Source organism: Manacus candei, unplaced genomic scaffold (assembly GCF_025592945.1).
Source record: "Manacus candei isolate 608988 ecotype Guabito, Panama unplaced genomic scaffold, ASM2559294v1 h1tg000011l, whole genome shotgun sequence".
NCBI classification, from domain to species: Eukaryota; Metazoa; Chordata; class Aves; order Passeriformes; family Pipridae; genus Manacus; species Manacus candei.
The window spans coordinates 3,679,441-3,702,899 of NW_026138059.1; positions in this window are offsets into that span (position 1 = coordinate 3,679,441).

The window sequence follows — 23,459 nt, forward strand, 5'->3', positions numbered from 1 at the left end:
ATTGAACAACTTTAGTATTCAATTACTTTTGTGCTGATATAAATTGTAGGATTAACATAACCATACTATAGCTTCAGCAGTTGGTATCATAAAAATTCAGCCAATTTCAACAGCTGCAGTTAAATGGGATCCTGTGGTCCAAATTCTGAAATCGACATACTAGTAATAGAAATGCTTCTTTTGGACACAATTGTGATAATTAGAATACTACACGTCTGAGTCACTGTCAGGATTAAACAATTAATGAAAAAATAGACTAAACATACAGCAGATATAAGACTTTGTAGTATTGTGTTTTCACTGCAGTAGTGGATCAGGTAAGAGACCACAAGCAAAGAGATTCCTCTGCATCATCATGATGCCCATAGAGCTGTACTTGAGTTATTCTGGCATCACCTTGTGATAAGGAAATGTATGATGGAATAGAAATCAACAAGAACTCAATCACATCTGGAACAGGTCCCATGGGTGCTGTCCTTACACACTGCCTAAGCACAAAATAGATAACCTGGAGCATCCACAAGCTGTATTATTTACTTTTATTTTAGTTTATTTATTTTATTTTTAACATCAGGGAGAAAAAATAAAAGAAGGACACATGGATTTGTATTTGAGCACAACATCTCTAAATAAACATAGATTGCTGAGCATCTCAGCTAGAAAGGTCGAGAAGCATCCAGAATCAATGTGGCAGCTACTGAGACTGCTCCTTATCTTTTTCTGAAGCTGTCTAGGAAAAGTCCATGGTTGAAAAATAATTTGCCTCATTCTCCCATTAGCAAGAATTAGTGGGAAACAGAAGGCATTAATTAAAAAGAAAAACAAATGTGCTCATTATAAAAATATACCTTGTGTAGTCATTAGCTAGTCAAGGTAAACCCCATGAGGGGCTGGATCAAAATCCTTTCCTTACTGCTCATGTAGACAGATGTTCTTTAAGGAAATAGTAGACTACCAAACCATATTTTATGGATACATGTTGAAGCTGAGAGGAAATCAATAACTGCTCTTATAGCCTTGACAGTCCTACAACATTTGGATTTAGCTATTAGCTCTTACGTTAGCCTCAGATAATACCTCAATTAAAGAGCCAGCAGACCCAGGTCAGAATGAGGGTGGCTGAAGATCACACAGTAACTCCTCCTAAGTCACCACCTTAGTGGTGCCACCACCAAGTGGCACTTGGATTGTCTCATTCCTTGGTTCTATTCTGAGGATCATCAGTCCACATAGGAATATGCAGAATTATGATTTCTCTTTATGTTTCTATTTCATGTTTTACACTTGTCTCTCCACTCACAAATGAACATGCACACAACACAAAACAGGTTTCTGTAGTTCAAAGTAAGAAAAATCTCTATCATGTAATTCGAACGTTGCTTCTACAATATATAAAATGTATATTGATTTTCAAAACTTGTAGATAATTAGTTGCATATAATAATTTTTAATCATGCTGTTGCTCTTTCTGTTTTAATAAGTTACTGGACACCGTGCAATCAAATTTCAAAAAGCTTAAACTCCTTGTGTTTTAATTTTATACAGAATTTTGACCGTGTTAAAGTAGAAAGAATAATATTACCTTTCAATACCTTCTATATGATTCCTGTAATATGGAAACTATTAAGTCTGAAAATTCAGTCAACATTAATTTGATTCCATATTATTATATTTAAATAATCTTTCAGTATGAACTAATTAATTAGGCAACTTTGTGGTTTCTTCATTTGTTATGTAAAATCCTTAGTCAAACATGGTCCCTATACTTGTCACTTTCTGTGGTATTGACCTGTCTTTGTTTGTCCCTGAGGACTGGGAAGTTTTTGTATAGACGTGAAATATGCTACCAAGTCATGCAAATGCAATCAAAGTTCTGGTGAGGTTACTGGAATGATAGGAGTAACTAAGGCATTGATGGATGAGACAATAACCGTAACAGAAACTGGAAAAGGGGTTATCTCAACATCACTGGTACCAAAGACGGAAAGTATGGGCCAGATTCTACGTACGCACCACCTGGAACTTTCTCTATTTCTCTAGAGAAGCCAGTGAGCTGAGGCTTTAACTGCTTTACATTATTGAAAGGAATTTGATGTGTCATCTTATTTTACTGCAAAGTTAACTCTGTCATGGAACAGAAAATTTTGTCCTTGTTGACAACAAAAGCATAGTAGATTTCCTGCTTTCTAGGTTGGTCATCTGGTGTGTGGTCCATCATTACCACTCCTCCCTATCTTCAGACACTGACAGATAAACAGGGTGAGGCAGCTTTCAGTCCCACTATAGGGTTCAATACACAACTGGGCTGCCTCATTGGCTCAGTCTGATGGACTACTTTAGCTGGTGGCTTTTGTCATTACATGGGAAAGAGCATATACCTGTCAAATTCTTAGTCTGGATCAAGTCAGGGTCTTCATTTATCCAACAACTTCCAAATCTAAATTACAACAACAACTGCTCAGTTTTTACTTTCATGGAAGAAAAATACGCAATACAGGCATACTTTCAGAGTCAGTGCTAGAGGATGTCTAGATGTGATTATTTGGATAGCAGTTTTTGTCATCACGTTTCATGCCCTTTAGTCTGTCAATACTATGACATGAAACTTTGCGCAAAACTGGGGATCGATCAGGTCCCTGTAACATTTTTACTTCATGTCCACAAAACTTGAACCCCAAAAAAGCATCAAACTTTAAAATTTCACATTTTTCTCATTGTCCTCAGCAGCAGTCCAATCTTAAGAATCAAAATAAGGCCAGTGATCAGGATATTGGTAATTGCAAATATCCACTACAACAATCTGGTTCCATTTTAACAGAACTTTTGGTAGAAGCAGATCATAGGGGTGGAAACAACAGAATTATAAGCCACATTTACCAAGAAAAGCCACTGTGTGCTTGTGTACTTCAAAACCTTAGGTGGCATGGCAGTATCACAGTGACAACCTTTGCCTAAAATAAGACAACTCATTTTAATAATTCAGTTAATATCTAGTCTAGATGGCATTCAATCTTCATTGAGGCTCCCTCATTTTTGGATTTGTGTCCTTAGCAGAAGGTAATTGGATCAAACCACAGACCCTGCCCCATTGTGTCCTTCTTTGCCTGTGAGTTACATCGGCTATGATCTGCTGTGAGATTTATGCATAGACCATGACAAAAGGGCTGTAACCAATTAAACTCTCTGCTGATATTTCCTAAACTGACTGTGTTTCCAGTTCTCTTATTTGTTGCCTGCATTCCTGAGACACAGCACCAATCTAGTGCTTTCAGTAAACTCCCCTCTCAGACAAGAGGTATGCTTAGCTCAGGATAGGTCCCTGATGCACAAAGGCGAGAGGAAGAGTCATTTTCTCTGCATCATGCTGAAACAGGAAAACTTGGTGAAGGAGCCTTTACCCGCCAATAGAGAAGAGAAATGTGTTTCAATGCTGCTATGAAGACACAAATTCACCCTGTGTTGACATTCCTTGCAGAGATGGGAATACCGAACTAAGGTCCACTGCCTTTCAAAGGATCCCATTTAACTTTCTATATGTCATTGCTCGACACATTGCACTTTGCTGGAAGATTCACTATAGTTCGTATGATTTACAGTTATAAAAATCATATTGAAGCTGCAAGCACATTCTGAGGTGAGAGTCTGTGGTCTGGACTGCAAATCACTTTAGAGTCCACTACACAGCTCAAAAATTACCACTGAGCCCAGGATGTTCCCCCTGAAACAACCCTCACAAGAATGTAGATTGTATTCCTATCTCGGACAGTAAATTTGGGCTTCTTCCATTACATGCAAAACAACACAATTACCCTAGATTCTAATGAAAAAATGGAAAATCCTGTTCAGGCTAAAAATTAAATTACAAGTGGAGATTCCAGATTGTATACATGCAGCTGACCTTGGTTCACTTTATAATGAGGTTTAGAAGTCTTGAGTTTTGTCAAATGTACCCTATAAGTTTTTATTCTGGTACACAATAGCACTTAACTATTTCTTAATTATCCATTCAGCAAAATGGGATTAGCAACGTAAGTAAATATGAAGATACCAAACTTTTGAAAGAGTTGGTTTGTGTGCAAACTCTTTTATAATGTGATCAAGTATTTGAGACTGAATTTCATACTTGGATCCTTCCCTCATGCAGGAAAGCTGTAAGCATTTAGACAGTAAAATTTCTATAGAGACATTTTAAACCTCAGTCTAGCTCTGAATTTAGTACAAGTGGGGTGTCACAGGGGAGTGTTTTCGCTGGGTGTTTTAATCTAGTTCTTTGTGAAGAATGTATGCAGCTGGTTAGATAGGAGCCACATAGGTCTCCTGTCTAAGAGGTCAGCCCAGTGAGATGAATTTAAGCCAACTTTTTGTTGTGCTTCACAGTGAATGACGACCTTAGCACTAGCCAGCAACATTGGAGGGAGACCACTTAACAGCTCAGCTCTCACAGCCAAGCACAAGCCTCTCAAAATCTGGTCCACTGCATATACATCTGCCTCTTGTATCCACAATTACATCATATATATCCAGGTTTCATAGATTTCTAGTACAAATGTGTAAACGGAACAAAGTGGGGGAATTACCATCCGTATAAATGATTCTTGTGCGGAAAAATGTTATGAATGCTGCTTAGCATATTGCACCTGCAAGCAAAGAGCATTCTACCTGCTGCCTAGTGCCAATAGTAATTGCAGGTTTAGTAAGAGACTGGGGAATTCAATGGACAGCACTCATGTCACTGAATAAAATTCTGAGCACATGAAGCTATAGAAATATGTGTGTTTATGCTCTAGTCTGTTATCCATTTGCTCATTTCAAGGCAAAATAGGAAAAATAATTATCCTTTCAGCAGAAAAATACTAGAGTTGTAAAAATTTCCATTGATTAATCCAGAAATTACCCAAGAACTTGAAGTATTTTTCACCATAACCTGTAATTTTGCTGATAGGCTGGAGCAAGCCTCTCGGAGCCAAAAGGGTTCAGCTGAGGTGACACAGTAAATGCAGAGACATGCTGCTCTGAAGCTACATAGAGTTTCAACTCACATTGTTAGCTTCAAGGATAATAACTGTGAACTTCAGGGCAAACTTTCCTTTTAGAGAACTAATGAGTTTTCTCAATACCACAGAACATCCTGTACCTGCTGTTGAGCTCTGAGTTAAACAAGCAGAAAGGAAAGTAACTGTCATCACTCCTGTCTTCCAGTACTGTGGTTATATGCTACTATATGGTAAGTCATTTCACCTCCAGATAACTCTTTACAGTTCTGGGTCAAATTGCTCCTCTTCACAAATCTAAAAAAGAACAATTAAGCTGAGGCATTGTGAAGATTTGGATGTTTTCTATGCCTTATATTCCTACTATTTCATTTCAAATGTATTGTGTTTGTAGTAAGAATAGGAAAAATATTCGAGATATGGATTTTCTATAAAACTACAGTTTTATCAGAACTAGAAAAATAAATAACAACATGCAACTCTCCATAAAATGAGTTGAAACCTTTTTATATTTCATTTCAATTTATTATTTGATTCTTTTTCATTGTGAATTGCATATCATAGCTAATTGTCAGTCAGCTGCGTTACAACTAAAATAATGCTCAATATGACAAAATGAGATTAATTGAAATTATAAAACACAACATTTTGACACAATGAGAGAAAACTGCAGTAGTGATTTAAGAAAAATTAATTTCTATTCTGTGGGAAATATCAAAATTTTGTCATTTTTGAAAAGGAAATCTGATGCCCAAACTCTGTAATTATGTACCTCAGGGGTTTTTGTGAGACATCAGATGCATGTAGTGTCAGGGTTTTTACAATAAGTCAAAACCTACACAACCTGATCTGTAGTTTTCTAACTTCGGTTGGGTGAAAATACACAGGTAAATTGTAGTTCTCACAGCTTTGAGTTGATATTTTTCACACAGAAATAAAATGAGTTGACGGAGCTTCCTCATGACTGTAGTCCCTATGCAAGCATCTTCTTGCTTGTGTCAGGTATGTTTAGTGAAGTTTTCCCTTCGCAGGACGCTAACCCATGCCACTTAGTCTGAGGATACAGAGCTATTAACACTTTCTGGACAGTCTGGAAGACCATCTTTTGTCTTCAGACTCCCAACCATGTGAGTCCTCCATGAATCCTACAGATGCAGCTGGGCACCTCACCACTGCAGCAGGTCTCACCGCAGCGTTCCTTTCCAGTTGCCTGCACACCTCACCCTGCTGCAGGCAACATCAACAACTCCTGCTGGCGCCTGCCTGACAGGGCAGACAGGATAAACAGAGGCTGCAGGAACTGCAGGAACTGCCAAGCCAGACTTCAGAGGAAGTGTATGAATCACCCAATTCACCACAATGCATAGGACATATCCAAGATTTCTTCTTGAAAGTCACATCCAGACTGTTCTGTCAATATGCTTAAGCACCCTGGACGACTTAGGTTACAGCTACACTGCTAAAGCCATTTGGTCCTCACAGTGATGCCTGGTGACTCAGGGTGGCTTGTGTCCACATGGCATCTCTGAATCAGACTGGACATTTAACCAGGGTCTTCTATGCATCTCACCTTTAATCTCTAGATACAAATGTATCTAGCAATCTAAATTGTCACAAAGCCCGTTCCCTGGCTCTGAGAGCTGATTACACATTGGGAACAGAGCCAATTATCCAGATTACACATTGGGAACAGAGCCTGGATGTGTTTCTGAACTCTGTTTAAAAGTAGTTTAGTATAACCATGGATGGCCTAAACAAAAACTACTTTAACGCTCAAGATGATCAGGGTGCAAAACCTGAACTCATTCGCTTACTGTTGGTGCAATCCCTGGACTGCTCCCTATGTTATTTAGTTTACTAACAGAGAGGTGAATCTATAGTTCTGAGACAAAATTGCTGATTTTCTTTCTTACATTTAATTTCAGAATGTCTACAGTAATGCAAGTGCTCTATCATTATCAATTAGAGTGGTTTTAATATGCTCAGATAACATTACGTGTGTCTCGGGACAGGGCTAGAGAACTTGTGAGGGTGGCCACAGGTGTATTGTGGTCCTGCAGGAATACTGATGTGCTGGAGGAGGGGTGACAATGTGTGAGCAAGCAAACCTGACAGGTAGTATGAACTAATCAACAGAAACGGCCTCTGGACCAAATCATTACAGAATCCATGTACCGTTTTCATCCCAGAATTAATACTTTTTTCACTTTTCAAAGAGAACCAAAGTGCACTAACACAGACTCAGCAAGGATGTCATCAGAGCCCTGACCTCCTCCCAGGAGCAAATAGGAGAGGCCTCTTGTTTTCCAGTACAACTCAGTGAAATTTCAGGCTAAATTTAAAAAAGCAAGTTTGGAAGAATCTGTATCTTTTCTGCAGTGGACAACAGAGATTTCAGTTTCACCTCAGAGTTTTACAGTGCTGTTAGTGACATTAAAATGTTGTATTCACCCACAGTGGTTTGGTGTGACCCTGTAGGTACACGTTTGCCATACTTCATAAAACCATTCCTAGATTACACAAGCCTAGAGAAATGCTGATGAAGCTGTACAGTAAATCTGAGCCTGAAATATGAATAATTAACTGCTGCAGTGGCTGCCAATAACTGCAGGGCAAAAACTTCTTTTAATTTTCCTTCAAAAACTGAAGGAAGCAATGTTTGATTGTGAGACTTCAGCCAGCTACAGAAGAAAACAGAGTATAGTATTTCTTTGCTTTTGAAATAACATGATGAAAATTACCAGTGCCTGCTTTGTGAGACAGAGAACTCAAAATCAGGATTCAAAAGATAAAGAACAAATAAGCATGCTATACGTATGTGTCTTGGAATAAGAAAAAATAGTTTGAAGACAAGAAAAGAGAAGTTGGGAGTCATGAGAAGACAGAACTTCTTCAAAGGGGGAATTTCAGCTTTGATTTAGACAAAAGACCATTATGGGACCTTGGGAAAGCCAAGGTTTCTCTATTATAAATTATCCTAAAAACCAGTGACAATAAAACTATGTAAAAGAACTATATAGTGTGCAAATATACATTATTCTTTAATTGTATTGGTTATAAAATATGGAAACAGTGAGAACCAGTGAGATTTCTTCAGGATATGCTGTATTTGAGCCAGCAAGACTCATACACTCAACAGGTTAGCATTCTCCTTTCTGTTTCCTTACTTACCATGAGACCAAATCAAGAGATAATTAAAAATGTCAGTGGTCTACACTCTAGCAGTATCTTTCAATCAGTGGACACGATGAGGTAGCAAAGGGAGACAAGACTTTTCGAATGCAAATGTAGACACTAGCCTGAGTGGCTTTTCCATAGATATATATGATTTTGTTTACCTTCTGGAGTTCATAAAATGGCATTAGGTGTTATTTGAGATTTTTGCAATATGATCTCCAGATTTCTGGAAAGACTTTCAGGTTTATCCTAGCACCATTATATAGGAAATATACAGATAGAGGCGAAAGTACTTAGACTACATTATCCTTCCTGTGGTGAATGAATTTATGTGATAAATTCCTATGTTCAGTAGCGGTTAAACTGAGATTTGACCTGATATCTGTTCTCATACTAAACAATAATTTTCCGCAGCCCTTTCAAATTTCAGTAGCCTTTTCAATTTCTTGTCTTAAAACCTCTATCATAATGCTGTCTAATACTACATATGTATTGAGCGTAAAACTAAAACACCTCACGCAGCATCAGGTTCATAGTTGAGGCATGCTGTAGAACCCTAAATTGTTTCTTCTCATGCAAAATCCTCTGTTATAATTACATTAAACTGTGTTAAAACTACGTATACAGGAAAGCTGAGTAGATCACGACTTGCTTGTGGTGAGACCAAGTTGTCACTTCCTATTCTGTCCTGGTGGTTAAGTGACTGAAAGGTGTTAATTGTTCAATATTCCACATGAAATGAGATGTGTGGTCTCAGACCACTACAGAAGTGTTTTGCATTACAAGAACACCAACTCAGTTGGCACTTGCTGGAAACTTTACTGCCAGACTCAGCTTATATGCAAATGAAGGGATGCAGCAGCAGACTGACCAAGTAGCCATTACAATGATGATACCATGTACACAAAGAGACCCTGAAAAAACAATAAGCAGATGGGAATTAAATTGGTACTGTTTATTTTATATCTAGTTCATGAATTAATAAAAGGCTTTTTTAGGGTTGGAAATTCACTATCTTTGGCTAAAGGATAATTTGCTTCAGAAAGAAGATCATATTTAGGAGAAAACAAAATGAGACATCAAAATGTTTAGGGAGATTCAGCTCTGGGATATATCATAGAATTGAATGAAAAAAATCTCTTTTTGTTGACAAAGGAGTTCACTTGGGAAATTGGACCTTATGGGTCACATTTACCCTAAATTTAGCTGCATAAAAGGTGATAATAGTTGTAATTGAATTGTTTGCAAACCCTCTATAATCAATGGAGAAAAGAGAATTGAACCAATGTTTCTATTCTTAACACTGCTATCACTTTATTAACTACAGAAGAAACCTAAATGATGATTCTGTGTTGTTAGTCTGAATGCTTGGCTTAGTCACTTAAGTTTCCATGGTTAATGTTAGAAGAAATTGTTCCCATTCCTTCTTTTCATGAAATAGCACTTTTTATCAAATGGCCCTTACTCACATTTCTCTTCACAGGATGCTGGAATTGTCTTGCAGTTGTACTCACCTGAGGACACTGAGCCTTACTCTGCCCCTGCCTTCAGGGACCCCAAGCATCTTGACAATCAGGCTATGGAGGGGAGCAAGGCTGTTCCCATGGCAGTGCTAAGGGAGAATTATGAAGCAGAACTAGTCAAAAGTAAAAGAAAATAAATAAAAAATAAAGTAACTTAATTTTGAAGTTCTGTTCTATGTGTATATTGTATTTTTTACAGATTCTGCCAACATTCATAGCTCATCTCAAAATAACATCAAATGCAAGACAGTATCTTTCATTTTTCCTGGTCATGACCCTTCTCCAGTCTATGGTGGGGTGAATTTGAGAGTCTCTGGCTACTAGAGAATATACAGAGAAAAATGGGAAAAGTTAGACATGTATAAAGTGTCTGACTCTTGGTCTATCCTCTCAGATACAGCAGCAATCAGATTAGATATTTCCTGAGCCAGACATTGCATCTGGGTTACTTATGGATGTATTCCCATTATTTTCTCTAAACCTTGTTTAAGTCTGTTTATATTTTTGGCATCCACATCATCTTGTGGAAATGACCTCACTGTGCAGTTATGCAACAATATGGAAAAGTGTTTCCTTCTGTTTATTTTAAACTCACTACCTGATAACTTCATTGTGTATGTGTCCTCCTGAGTTCCCATACTGCATGCAAAAAATCCAGCAAGTATTCCCTGTTCTCCACAATAAATTTATGCAACTGTCATATTCTTCTAAGTTGTCCTTTCCAAGAGGAAGAGGTCCATTCAATTTAGTCTCCCTGCATATGGAAAACATTTTCCATATCTATCAACCTCATTGCCTTTCAGTCTTATTTTAACTACTACAATATGGTATTTCTGGTAGGTGGTTCTTTTCCCACGAAAACAGCTAATACTCACAAATTTTGTCCTATTTTTATGGTAGCACAGCCCAAAAGCTTCACATGATTATGCTTCTCTTCTGCTTCAAAGAATTTAACTGCCTCCAAGACTGAATCTTCAGTAACTTTGTATGACATGCAGTAAAATAAAATTGGTTCCTTCCTATCTCATGTGGTTACAGTCGTATTTTATCAACAATTTTTCTTATTACTCTCTTTTAAAGCTTCTTACACGTTAGAAGAATTGTCTAATCGTCTCGAAATTTGAGATAGCCTCATGTACTGCTCATTCTAGTAGCATTTCAATGCCTTTTGAGGGTGTGTTGATTCATCCAGATTTAGGTATAAACATCAACAGATGTTTGTGCTAATATCTAGTATTAGTGTATCCTCTCTACACTTCTGTTCTGCCTAAGGCATAAGAACAGCCAATTTTGTCAGGCCCATACAAAGTCTCATCAGACTCTATAACTTCCTGTGGTGACAATGGTATTTATAAATGAATTACTGAATTCACAAAAGAAAAAGGAGACCAAAAGAAAAAAAGAGAGAGACATTGAGAGAAAAAAGAAAAATAATATTTTCATATTATATTGAAATAAGTCTTCTTCCAGAAGATACATTGCAGTGAGGAAATATGTACTGGCAAATGGACTAGATACGGGGTTTGTATCATTTACTGGAAACCTTCTAATAGCATAAACAAGAACTTCATCAAACTCACACTCCAGAGTCTTAAGGCTGACCTCACATGCTCTTTGTATCAACAGACTGGTCTATCTGACTCACACTTGTTCCGTGCGCTCGGGAAGCATTCTGCCTTAACAAGCTTGAGACCCTGAGGAACTATATAAACCAGTCTGTGAGCTGCAGTACGTGCTTCTTTTTGATATTTGTTGCAGATGAAAGTAGAAAGTTCATGTGGTTTGGGGGAATGCTGCTGATGGCACTTCAAGCAATGAAAAAGTGATAAGGAGTTCAGGAAACTTCTCTCTCAACATCTGATTTCTCAGATTTTAAGTTTACAGGTTGTGTCTGGTGTACCTTTTAGTGTCAGTGAAAGGTTTTGCTAGTAATTTTTTTTCTGTTTCGAAATCTATTTATTTAACTTCAGTGAGTAAATTGCCAAGCCAAAAAAGGGAGATGAAATACCTTAATAATGGCTTTTTGGTAATTTTTGTACAATATAAGTTCTTGTATCAAAACTGTGTGTTCTGGTATATTTTCTTATGATATGACCAACAGTAAACAGAAAGAAGTAAAAAAAAATTTAAAATAAAACCAACAAAATTCATACATCCATACAATTGTGATTTTTTTTTCACAGATTAGGTGCATTTCAATAACAGACATTTTATTCTATCACACTCATTTGTGAGATGACATCTGACACATATATTCAACCACGATCACATAACTTCTCCCTAATTGTCAGTCACATGCTAGAGATCAAGAGACTTGGTTGTTATCCCTGACTTCAGAATAAAATTGTGGTTTAGTAGTTAGAGATTCACTATGAAAAGCATATTCAATTGGAGAGGCTATATGGATGATTTGTTAAGATTAAAACTTATTGCATGAGGTCGTAGGTTCTGTTCCTGTGGCAATCCATGACCTTCCTTTTAGCTTATTTATAAAATATGATAGCAGTTCATACTCAAGTGTCCCCAGTTTAGAAGGCAAGCATGGATTTATTTAGTGTAAGTGGTAAGTGCATGAAAATAAAAGCCAGTGTCAGTAGATCTGACTTATATAAATCCATGCCCTCTGTTTTTTGTAGCTCAAGCAGTTTTCCCATCAAGTATGGGCGAGTAGGTAGTACTACCTTTCTTCTTCCCTGTTGCAGTGTGCAAGGATTCCCTAAAAAATACCGTATTGCTTTGTTGAAAGCCCAACAATTCAACACACCCATGTAAGGCAGTCCAACATTGCACAAAAAGTCCCAAATTGCCCAAGTGACACAGCTCTCTGCAAGCAGTGCAGTGCCTGCCCTCATGTACCACTCACTGGAATTCCTTTGCTGCTGGCACGGCACAGTCCTCCTGAGTCTCAAACCAGTTTGAATAGGGAGGGACTACCCACAAAATGCACAGAGAATCCTTCTGTCCTACATGGACTTATAAGTTTCTTTTCCTTCACATTGAAAGGAGGAACTACATTACAAACAAGTCTTACTATATAAAAGTAGTTTATGAGACTTGATAAGTCTTGAAGGGCATACAGTCAAGGATGAGATTCCAGAATTTCTCTTTCTGGAGAGGCAAGCAAAAAAATAAGATACAGATCAAGGTAAATTCTCTAAAGGAATGAAAAAAAAATAGATAGGGTTTGGGTCTGCTCTACCACTCTTAAGCATTGTAATATGGCCCTAAAATTTACATGTCTAAAGAAAAGGTATTCTTCAAGTAGGAGCCTACATTTTCTTTCTGTTTCATAAAGAAAAACAAGTACCTGAGGAGATAGATTTATTTTTACTAACTTTATATATTCTTACTTGCATATATAAGCAACTACATGATTCCTCCTACAACCATCACTTTACTAGGTATTTCAAATAGTGCACAAGTTAGCTGAAAAATTCAGTGGACTATACAAAATTGCAACATAGGGGTGGGTGGATATGATTAATTGTATTAACTGTTAAATGTTAACCATTTTCCAAATCAGGAGAAAAAGCAAATAATATTGAAATGTTAAGTTCCAGGGTCTGGAGATTGGGGTTTTTTTTCTTTTATTTTTAAACAAAAAAAAAATAGATGTGAAACACCTGTTAAACTGGAATCTTTTGCCATAACTTTACAAGTAGTATCAGAAGTATCTTCATCATGATAAATGTGACTTTTAGCCTAAGACAAACCTACCCACATTGTCTCACTTACTATAGCCAAAGTCATTCCCATGAGGACACAGGGTGAGAGAGGTTACCTGCTTTAAGACAAGTTCATCTTGAATGCTTCATTTTTATCTGTTAACTAATAAAAGCATATTTTCATCTATATACTATTCTCATTTGATCTCTTCTTTGCTTCTTTACTTTAGGAGTTACAGGAATTTGAAAAGTATACTTGGTGTTTCAAAGCTTCTTTGACCTCCCATAATGCAAATGCAGATTGGACTTTAAATTAAGTAGAATGAAGGCAAAATAGGCTAAGATTTTAATGGGAATCACTGAGTATGCTTATAATAATGAATATCTAATGGGCTACAAAGTTTGCTTCTTTACATGAAACCTATACTCATTGTCTCATCAAGTGAGTTCTATTGTTTGTTCAATGTTAATTTTATATTCTTTTAAATCCAGCTGGGATTTGAACATAGCGGTGCAAATGGTAGAGTGATAAACGATTACTTAATAGTTCTAATCATTAAGATAGATAGATTAAGTCAGACGGGTTGGATACAAGAAAATTGGCAGAAAGTAGACTTGTTTGCAGTAGAGTCTTGAGATTTCTCCAGCTGAGGAGATGGACTGACACTCTGCAAGTGCACACACGTGCATCAGTAAAGCTGGATCTGAGGTCTTCTTCTTGTCTCTCTCATCTCTCATAAAATACTCCTGCACCTTCTCTTACTTAAGCATATTCATAAATATTCATATTTGTTCTCACCACACCTGAGGAAGTAGTCATATACAGTATAGATTTTATGTTTTCTTTGTTTCTTCTTGCCTATCTTCATCTCCTGTTGAGTGACATATCTGTTGCTTTTCCCATCATGATAAATCTGACTAGACCTTTATACACTAGTGTCACATTTTAAAACTTCAGTTAATTAATTAAAATGCTTTTTCAGAGCAGAAGTAAGGTTGACCACCTTAATCCTCTCTATCAGGGATAAAAAACTGGAGCCAACATTTGTCAGCCTGAAATTTTCATTTGGAGCCCAAAAAAATCATCTGCAATCAGTGATAAAGTTCTCATTTACAAGTATGTTTTGGATCAGGTATAAAATACTAACTTTTTTATGAAAGTCAATAATTTCCTCTGGCACAAAGAAGTTCTGCAATCCATTTCAATCAGACAGGTTTGAACGAGTAGCTTCTAAACTTCAAAAAATTTGTACATAAGCTGGTTGTGTAAGCCCAGCTTTTTCTTCAGCTTCCAGTTTTAAAAAAACTGAGTTAAATCTCCCCTGAACAGCACCCTTTAGCTGCGCTTACATGTGACCGAGTGCAGCTCCTACCAAAGACCATGAAGAGATTAAATCTGTCATGCAGACAACCCTGTTTTCAAGGGCATGCTATTTTTTCAAAGGAGAGTTTTTATCAGGTGTTCATTCAAACCTTTGTTTCTTTCCAACATAACCTTGACCCAGTTCTGAACTTGTTAGGTGACGTTGCTTATGTTTTCTGGCAACAAAGCTTTAGGCTGGGGAAGAACATCCTGAGGGTATAATAAGAAAGATAAGCTTACAGTCCAAGTGTCCAGTATTGAAATTAATTACTTATCTTCATTTGCTCCACAGCAAAGTAGGTACTCCTTAAAGCAGCGTAGAAGTCAAAGATGACTGTATTTTAGAATGGGTGTTTTATTTTCTAAGGAATGCTGCTGTTATTTTATAACTAAAAGCAGTACTGTAAAGGTGGAATTACAGACATAAGTATTTAATCCTAGCTAGTCTTTCTGACAGTCCTACGATTGTTTCTTTTCTTTTTTTCCTTTAAAATATAGGACTATTATTGCCACCAATGCAATAGGCTTGTAAATATTTTTAAAATCCCTTAAGTTTCATGGACTACTGCAAAGCTGATCAGCAAACTAAACAGATCCTCAGAGAACATAGGGTTTTCAGGTTCCCAACTATATGGACTTTTCTTTGAGTTTGTAAATAGCAACAAGGTGGAATCAAAATGAAGACACAAATCATTGTCCCCAAATTTTGTCACCTGATTGAAGAGTGTATTAATATCTTTAATAATTTTTACTATTTCACCTACTATGCAGCTTCTGGTATTGTTAAAAAATGTCCTAAATAATGAATCAGTAAACTGTTCAAAAATTCTGAAAAATCGTGATTTGGGTAAAAAAATATGACATTTCTACCACAAATGTAACCCTAACATCTCACAATTTTCTCCATCTTACACTAGTAAAAAGTAGTTTTTATTTCCATATTTCTGTGCAATGGGAATGCATCTATATATACTGAAAATTATCACATTTGAATTTTCAAGAATATCATATTTTAACACTTCTGATTAAAAGGAATTCTTTTTAGCTTTCCTCCAGTTTTAATTTGTTGAATAACTACAAAATCATTCACAAATAATTTCAACATCAAAGTATGTTTTCTTAGAGTTCAGGAAGCCAATAATTACATTTTCATTACCTGAACTATTCCTCCCATGTGGAAGTAACATGCATTTCCCACTGACATGTACCTCAGAGTGAAATCTGTTGCAAAAACTTCTGGAAGACAAAATTTTCTCGGAAGAAAAGTAATCAGGAAAAGCATGGATCAGGACACTTCTGGTAGGAATGTGTTACAACAGGAACACTTAGCTTACTGTTTTGCTGAACTAATTTGGTCAATTCAAGAATTTTGGTTTACCTTGAACAAACAAAAGTGACCAGAATATTTAATGGAAATTTTCCCTCTTGAAAAAATTGAGATACATGCAACATTTTCTAGAGTATTTTGATTTTGTAGAAACTGCATTTTCTTAGAGAAAATACTCTATGGAAGTCTCCAAGAATAGCTGAAACCTGGATGTAGTGGCAAGTACCTTGCTTCGAGCAGGCTACAGAAAGCACTACCCTCTAAAAGAACAATTTATTTTAGCTCTGCTCCCTCAGCCCTTTGAAACCACAACCACCTGCAACTCAGCGAAGAGAGCACCAAGTGTGACACTGTACCAGAAACCATCAGAGCAACCACCTGTCCACGAGCCATTGTTATGTCCCACTGCCGCAGATCTGCAGTAATCATGGACTTCAACCTTTTTTTTGTCCCCACCACCCTCCAACAGTCTGTCCTTTTAAAATGAAAATTATGCTTTCTAGAATCTCTGTTTGAGGAGACTGAAGCTGAAGCCTAGAGAGAAAGAGTAGGAAATTCCTTGTTTGGGGTAGATATTCAGCTGTTAATATAGAAACCAGGACACGAGGGAAGTGGAAAGAGTTTTTCATTCTTACAGAGCAAATTGACATCATTAAAGATTGGATTCTCTGGATGTTAAATGAGGGTGGCACAGAAGAATGATAGAATCTGCCTTCAAAGGAGTTTTGCATTTCATTTCTATTGTACCAAATTTTATTTTTTTTTCATTTCACTAAGTAAAAATAGAAAGAGATGCCACTTGCAGGTAAATCAATAAATAAACTGATATTAATCAAAATGTCATTCCTCCATTGCTTAAGACTGTTCTATCAAATAGCCTTACCTTAACCTATTTTATGACTCTAGGGTAGATAAAACTTTGTCCTAGAATTAGTTATCCCAAAAAGTACACTTCTCTTATCCCTTTGACAATTGACTACAATCTCTCAAAGGAATAAATGTCATTGCAAAACATTCTTTGGCTGGAGAAAACTGTTCTAGCTACAGCATAGCAAAGCCCAATAAAATCGATCTTTTCTTATCGGGCTGATCAAAATCAAGTTTGCAGGTGACAAAATACATTTCAATAATGAATGTCTACAGGCTTCAGAAGATGTGAAATTAGGATGTGGAAAAGTAAGAAAATAGAGAAGTTTTGCTGAAGTATTTAGTCTCCCACTGTTACTTTCATTTCTCACATAGCAAGTGCAGTTGTGATTCTGATGCCTACGTGAAACTGATACCATCTATGACTCAAGAGCTCTAATGAATGACTCACCAGTGCTGAGAATAGCTACTGAAGGGTCACTCTGGGACTGTAAGGTTTCTTTCAAGAAACAAAGAGAATAGAAATGTGTATCAGTTCCTCCTTGATAGCAAAATAATGAACTGTTAAAGAGAACTTCAAATATCATTTTTACATAAAATTAAGGTTACATTGTTAGAAAATAATAACAGTACACACATAGGCACAAAAAGAGTTAAACTTTTAAGGAAACTTTTTGCTGTGGTTTAAACCCAGCCATCAGCTCAGCCCCACTTCCATCCCTCACAGTGGCATGAGGGAGAGAACTGGAAGAATAAAAGTGGAAAAACTCGAGGGTTGAGATAAAAACAGTTTAATAGGTAAAGCAAAAACTGCGCACACAAGCAAAGCAAAACAAATCAAGGAATTCATTCACCACTTCCCATGGGCAGGCAGGTGCTCAGCCATCTCCTGGAAAGCCGGGCTTCATCATGCACAACATTGACTTGAGAAGAGAAACTCCATCACTCTGAATGTACTCTTCCCCCTACCTTCCTTCTTCCCACAGATCCATATGATGAGCATGATGCCATATGGTCTGAGATATCCCTTGGGTCAGTTTGGGTCAGGTGTTCTGGCTGTGTTCCTCCCAGCTCCTTGTGCACCCCTAGCCAACTCGCTGGTGGGATGGTACAAGAAGCAGAGAAGACCTTGATGTTGTGCGAGCACTGCTGAGCAGTAACAAAAACATCTCTATATTATCAACCCTGTTGTCAGGACAAGATCAAGACACAGCCCCCTACCAGCTACTGTGAAGAAAATTAACTCTACCCCAGAAAAAACCATCATACTCTTACAGAAGTATTGGGGAAAAGAGAGTTGAGTTCTTAGATTTCACTTCTGTATGTATTTTAATTCCAAAAAGAACAATTTATATTTAATGTAGAAGTAAATCTATTGTGAAATTTACCATTTACATCTCATTGCTCAACAAAATACTGCAAAATACAGCTAAACACCTTTCAGCTTCTGTACAGTTATTTGTAAAATATATTCTGACAACAACATGAGTTTCAGTATAGTTGATTGCATCTAAATGTTGAAACAAATGGATGCCATACGTTGTGGATTTGGAATTCTGTGAGGAAGAAGTTACACTGCTTTGTTCGAGATTCAGTGACATTGGAGGAAGAGAGACTAAATATATTTTCACTGGAGATGGAGAACCAGATAACAGAGGAAATGAAGTTCTGCCTGTGGCAGATCCTGGGGTAAACAAGAACGAATGGCTGCTGTAAGAAATTCAGCAAAGAGCAAGAGGAGGGGAGAAGAGATATGCGATGTTAACTCTGAGGGTGAAAGAAAGCAGACCAAAAGGAAAACAACACAATGAAGTCGCAGTTGTCTGCTGCTTGGAAGCCATGGGAAAGACAAATGGGCAGGCTATATCAGATGAAATTTTATGTGATATATTAGGTCATGCTTTGATTATCAAACAAAAGTCAGCACTGTATGTGGGCCTTTTTCAGTAAAGCCTTTCAGTACATAAGGAATCTGTTGGTGCTGGATGGGACAGAAGGTCAGACGAAACCATGAAAATGACTGAGCAGGAGTTGAAGAGATTAACAATCACCTGAATGAAAGTTGACATCACAAAAGATTAGGCAGAGACACGTTATCTCACCACAGCATGGATACAGGTTCTCTGAAATAGTAGAGCTTTTCCATCTCAAACATACTCTGTAGGGACAGGTATTTCCCTATTACTCAGAACTGCTACCACTTCTCTGATAGCTTATTACTATTACAGCTGTGCACCTAAAGCACCCTGCTGTAGGATATAAAAAGCAAAGCCCTGGCTTTAGCTTCCAACAAATCCTAATGCATTCTTTCATTCATTGTGAGTCTGTGGTTCTAGCAGGCTGTGATCTCTGATCTCTGACAGTAAGCAAGCTGCTCTGACTAGAAGGTCTGAAAAGGCAATGACAGCCTAATAGAATTTTATGATTACATTTTGGACATTTCCACAGTGGGTAGAAGGCTCCTGACTCAGATATATTTATCTTCTGCTTAAAGAACAATAAAAAATAAAAGGAAGAAATCAACAAGTCATAGTAGAAATAACTCAATACCTCTGCTACATTTCCTTCTGCATTATTTTCACTTGAAATTAACTTACTGAAATACCGTGAGAGTAATTTGGGAGTTCTGAAAAAGAGACCAGTACTTCCAAATCTGAGTCAATGGTCAGCCTGCATTGCTAGAAATGAGGTTTTGCTCCCAATACACCAGTTCTAAGAATGAATGAGTCAAGAAAGATACATTGCATATGAATTTTAAGGAATATGGAGGATGAAGAAAATTCTGTATGAGATGGTTCTAAGACAAAATAGTTTCCCAAACAAAACATCAGGAAACCTGAGCAAAGCCTGTGAGCACATGCCCACACTGAAGCAGAGCCACAGCACACATAGGAATCGCTAGGTATTGGATCCCTCGGTTTAAGGGACTCAAGTTTCATCCATCTAACCTGAAGTGCCTTTTCAGCAGGAAAGCTAAAATGAACTTTAATTTACTTAATCACAGACTTTGTTCTTAAAATGCATTCATGAGTGTTTGTGAAGTACTTTGAGATCCTTTCTTGGCTGTATAAGCACAAAGTGTTATTAAATCATTCAGCATTAAATGTCCTTTTCCTCATTATATTTTACAGTGGTAACTTTTTATTATCATCTGATGGCAGTAAAACATGACACAGTTCATCTAGCATAGCGGGACAAGGTCTTAACTGAGGTTGATTAAAGTTTTGTCTGAGTGAGGAGTGAATAAAAATTGAGTTAAAGACTTCAGAATTTGATTTCTTAATAAGGCATTAGGAACACATATATGAAAATCAAAAATGGTATTCTTCTAACATATAGCTTACTAATGCTTTAGACTCAATTGACTGCTTCTAATAGGGATATTAGCTCTCCTAAATTTCAAATAATTCTGCCATTTTTCCCCATACTTATTGCTGTTTCAAACTGTCCTCTGAACACAGTTCCTACATGCCTCCCTCATTCTGCCTTTTTTATGTCACAACCATAATTATTTTTACTATATCAGGAAAGTCTTTTGCAAGAATAATGAGGATGATGAATATCATTATTGGTCCATTCAATGGAAAATACATTAACACGTGATGAAAACAATTTTGGGAAGAGAAAAGAAATTGTTTCATGAGGAAACTATTTGTGTCATTAAGTCTTCAGGAACTGACATGTAATTTTATCCTGTGGAGATATAGCTTTGTAGAAATTAAAGAACAGAGAACAAATACTGGAAGAGAAATGAGAATAGAGCTCCATGATACAATTATCTCATGCTGGATAAGATATCAGTGACCTGGGCATATATTCCAGACCTCTGCGCATAGCTAGGAACGTCACTAGCTGAAGAAGGTAAGATAAATCAGGGCCCTCCCACTCCACATTTTCTCTTTCACTTGCTGTTTTTCCTTTGTTTCCAGCCTTAAAATAAGTAAATTTTTTATCTTCTGTTGTAATGCCATACCATTTAAATAACTTCTCAGCTTTCTGCCTCCACAACATTACTCTGAACAAGTGCCAAAGACTCCCCTGACTTCTACCATGCACCTGAGTTTGTTTTCCAACCATGGGAGTTTCCCCCCAATCCTGCTTACTGCTTTTTCTATCATCCATCGCTGCTTTCTCTGGAATTATATGTAATCTAAAAACTTAATTAAATTAAAATAATTTCTTTATGCAATAAATTGCCTTTTGGCCTCACTTCTCACCAGTAATTTCTAATTTTATAAATCCCTTATTTTGACCAAAAAAAAAAAAGAAGAAAAAAAAGGAAAAAAAACTTAGTGGCCAGCATCACCATAGCAAATGGTTTCTACAGAAGACTCAGGCCATATAGAAATCCCCTGTGTAGTATCAAATAGAGCAACATAGGCTACTGTGAGCAGAAAGATACTAGTCAACGCAGAGGTGGAGAGAATCAGTGCAGAAGGGAACACAGCAAAGTGTCATGGAGGCTGCAGGGTGGTACCTGGAGAGAGGAGGTTCTTGGTCTTTTCCACAGGTCACAGCTACATCAGTGTAACCAGCCTGAGTGCTGGAGACATCGTAAATAGCCTTACCCAAGGCCGGGCATGTTGTTCTTTTAGCCAAGTGTCAGCCCAGTAGTCAGATGCTATGGTACATGAGGATAAAGCATCCGTGTTGGCTGAATAGCAGCATTAATCATGGGATCCCTAAAGTGTGCTATGAGACAAACTTGCCTTCTGTTTCAAAATTATATTTGTGACAACAAATCTGTTAAACTCCTCCACTGACGTGTTTTACTTTCCCAGGATGAGAACACTGTGAAGGCTGCTTCTTGGCCCAGCTTCAATTTTCATGACAGATTTCAAGCAGTGACCTAACCTAGCTCTTGTTCTACAGGAAACAACATGGAGATCCAAACTAGCCATAGGAGCTTAGTAATGAAGTGACCAGTGATATATAAGAATACAATGTATTTTCTGTTTATGAAAGACTATTCACCTCCAAGACAAGGTTGAAGAGTTGTGCATCTTTAAGGGAAGGAAGTTTCCTTCATGAACTAGAATTCTGCTTCCAAGGAAGAAGACAGACTTGCTGTGGAAGCTACAGATTTTTACTGCTTGTATTTTCCACAGGGACACCTTACAACCAGACCCAGCAAAAGATGGCTTAAGTCACTTATAGGTGACAACCTTTTCAAAGGTAACAAAGGTAACAACCTTTCCATCCTACATCTATTCTGAATATTCTTCAGACCAGGATATGGAAAAACATGAGACTTTTATCAGATGGTGTTTTGCTGGTGAACTGGAGACTTTACTTACTGAGCTACCTGAAAGACATCACTGTCATCAGTCAAAACCAGCACTGCTACATGAGATGAAAGTCCTGCTTATCAAACCTGATTTCCTTTTATGATGAGTTAACCCACCTAGATGATCAAGGAAAGCTGGTTGATGTCATCTTTTTGGATTTCAGTAAAGCTTTCAATACTGTCTCTCACAGGATCCTTCTGGACAAAATGTCCAGCACACAGCTGGATAAACACATCATGTTGTGTGTGAGCAATTGGCTCATGGGTTGAGCAGAGAGGGTAACAGTGAATGGGGCAACATCAGACTGGCAATCTGTCACTATTGGGGTTCCACAGGGATCCATCTCAGGCTCTGTGCTCTTCAACATTTTTATAAATGACTTGGATGCAGGACTGGAAGGCTTACTAAGCAAGTTTGCAGATGACACAAAACTGGGAGGAGCTGTTGACACTCTTGAAGGCAGGGAGGCCCTGCAGAGAGACCTCAGCAAATTAGAGGACTGGGCAATCACCAACCATATGAAGTTCAACAAGGGAAAATGACAGATTCTGTGCTTGGGATGGGCAACCCTGGCTGTTTGTACAGACTGGGGAAAGAGAGGCTGGAAAGCAGTGCCACAGAAAGGGACCTGGGGGTCCTGGTCAATGGCAAGTTGAATATGAGTCAGCAGTGCCCTGGCAGCCAGGAGTGCCAACCATGTTCTGGAGGGCATCAGGTAAAGCATCGCCAGCCAGTCCAGTGAGGGAATTGTCCTGCTCTGCTCTGCACTGGTGAGGCCTCACCTTGAATATTGTGTGCAGTTTTGTGTGCCACGATATTAGAAAGACATTAAGCTCTTAGAGTTTGTCCAAAGGAGGGCAACGGAGATGGAGAAGGGCCTTGAGCAGAAGCCACATGAGAGGCAGCTGGGGTCATTTGGTCCTTTCAACCCAGAGAAGAGGAGACTGAGGGAAGACCTCATTGCAGTCTGCAACTTCCTTGTGAGGGGAAGAGGAGGTGCAGACACTGATCTCTTCTCTGTGATGATCAGTGACAAGACTCAGGGGAATGACCTGAAGTTGTGTCAGGGAAGGTTTAGGTTAGATACTAGAACAAAGTTCTTCACCCAGAAGGTGGTTAGATGCTGGAACAGGTTCCCTGGGCAAGTGGTCAGAGCACCTAGCCTGACAGAGTTTAAGAAGCATTTAGATTATACTCTCAGTCAAATGGTGTGACTTTTGGAGGTGGTCCTGCACAGGGTTAAGGGTTGGACTTGATG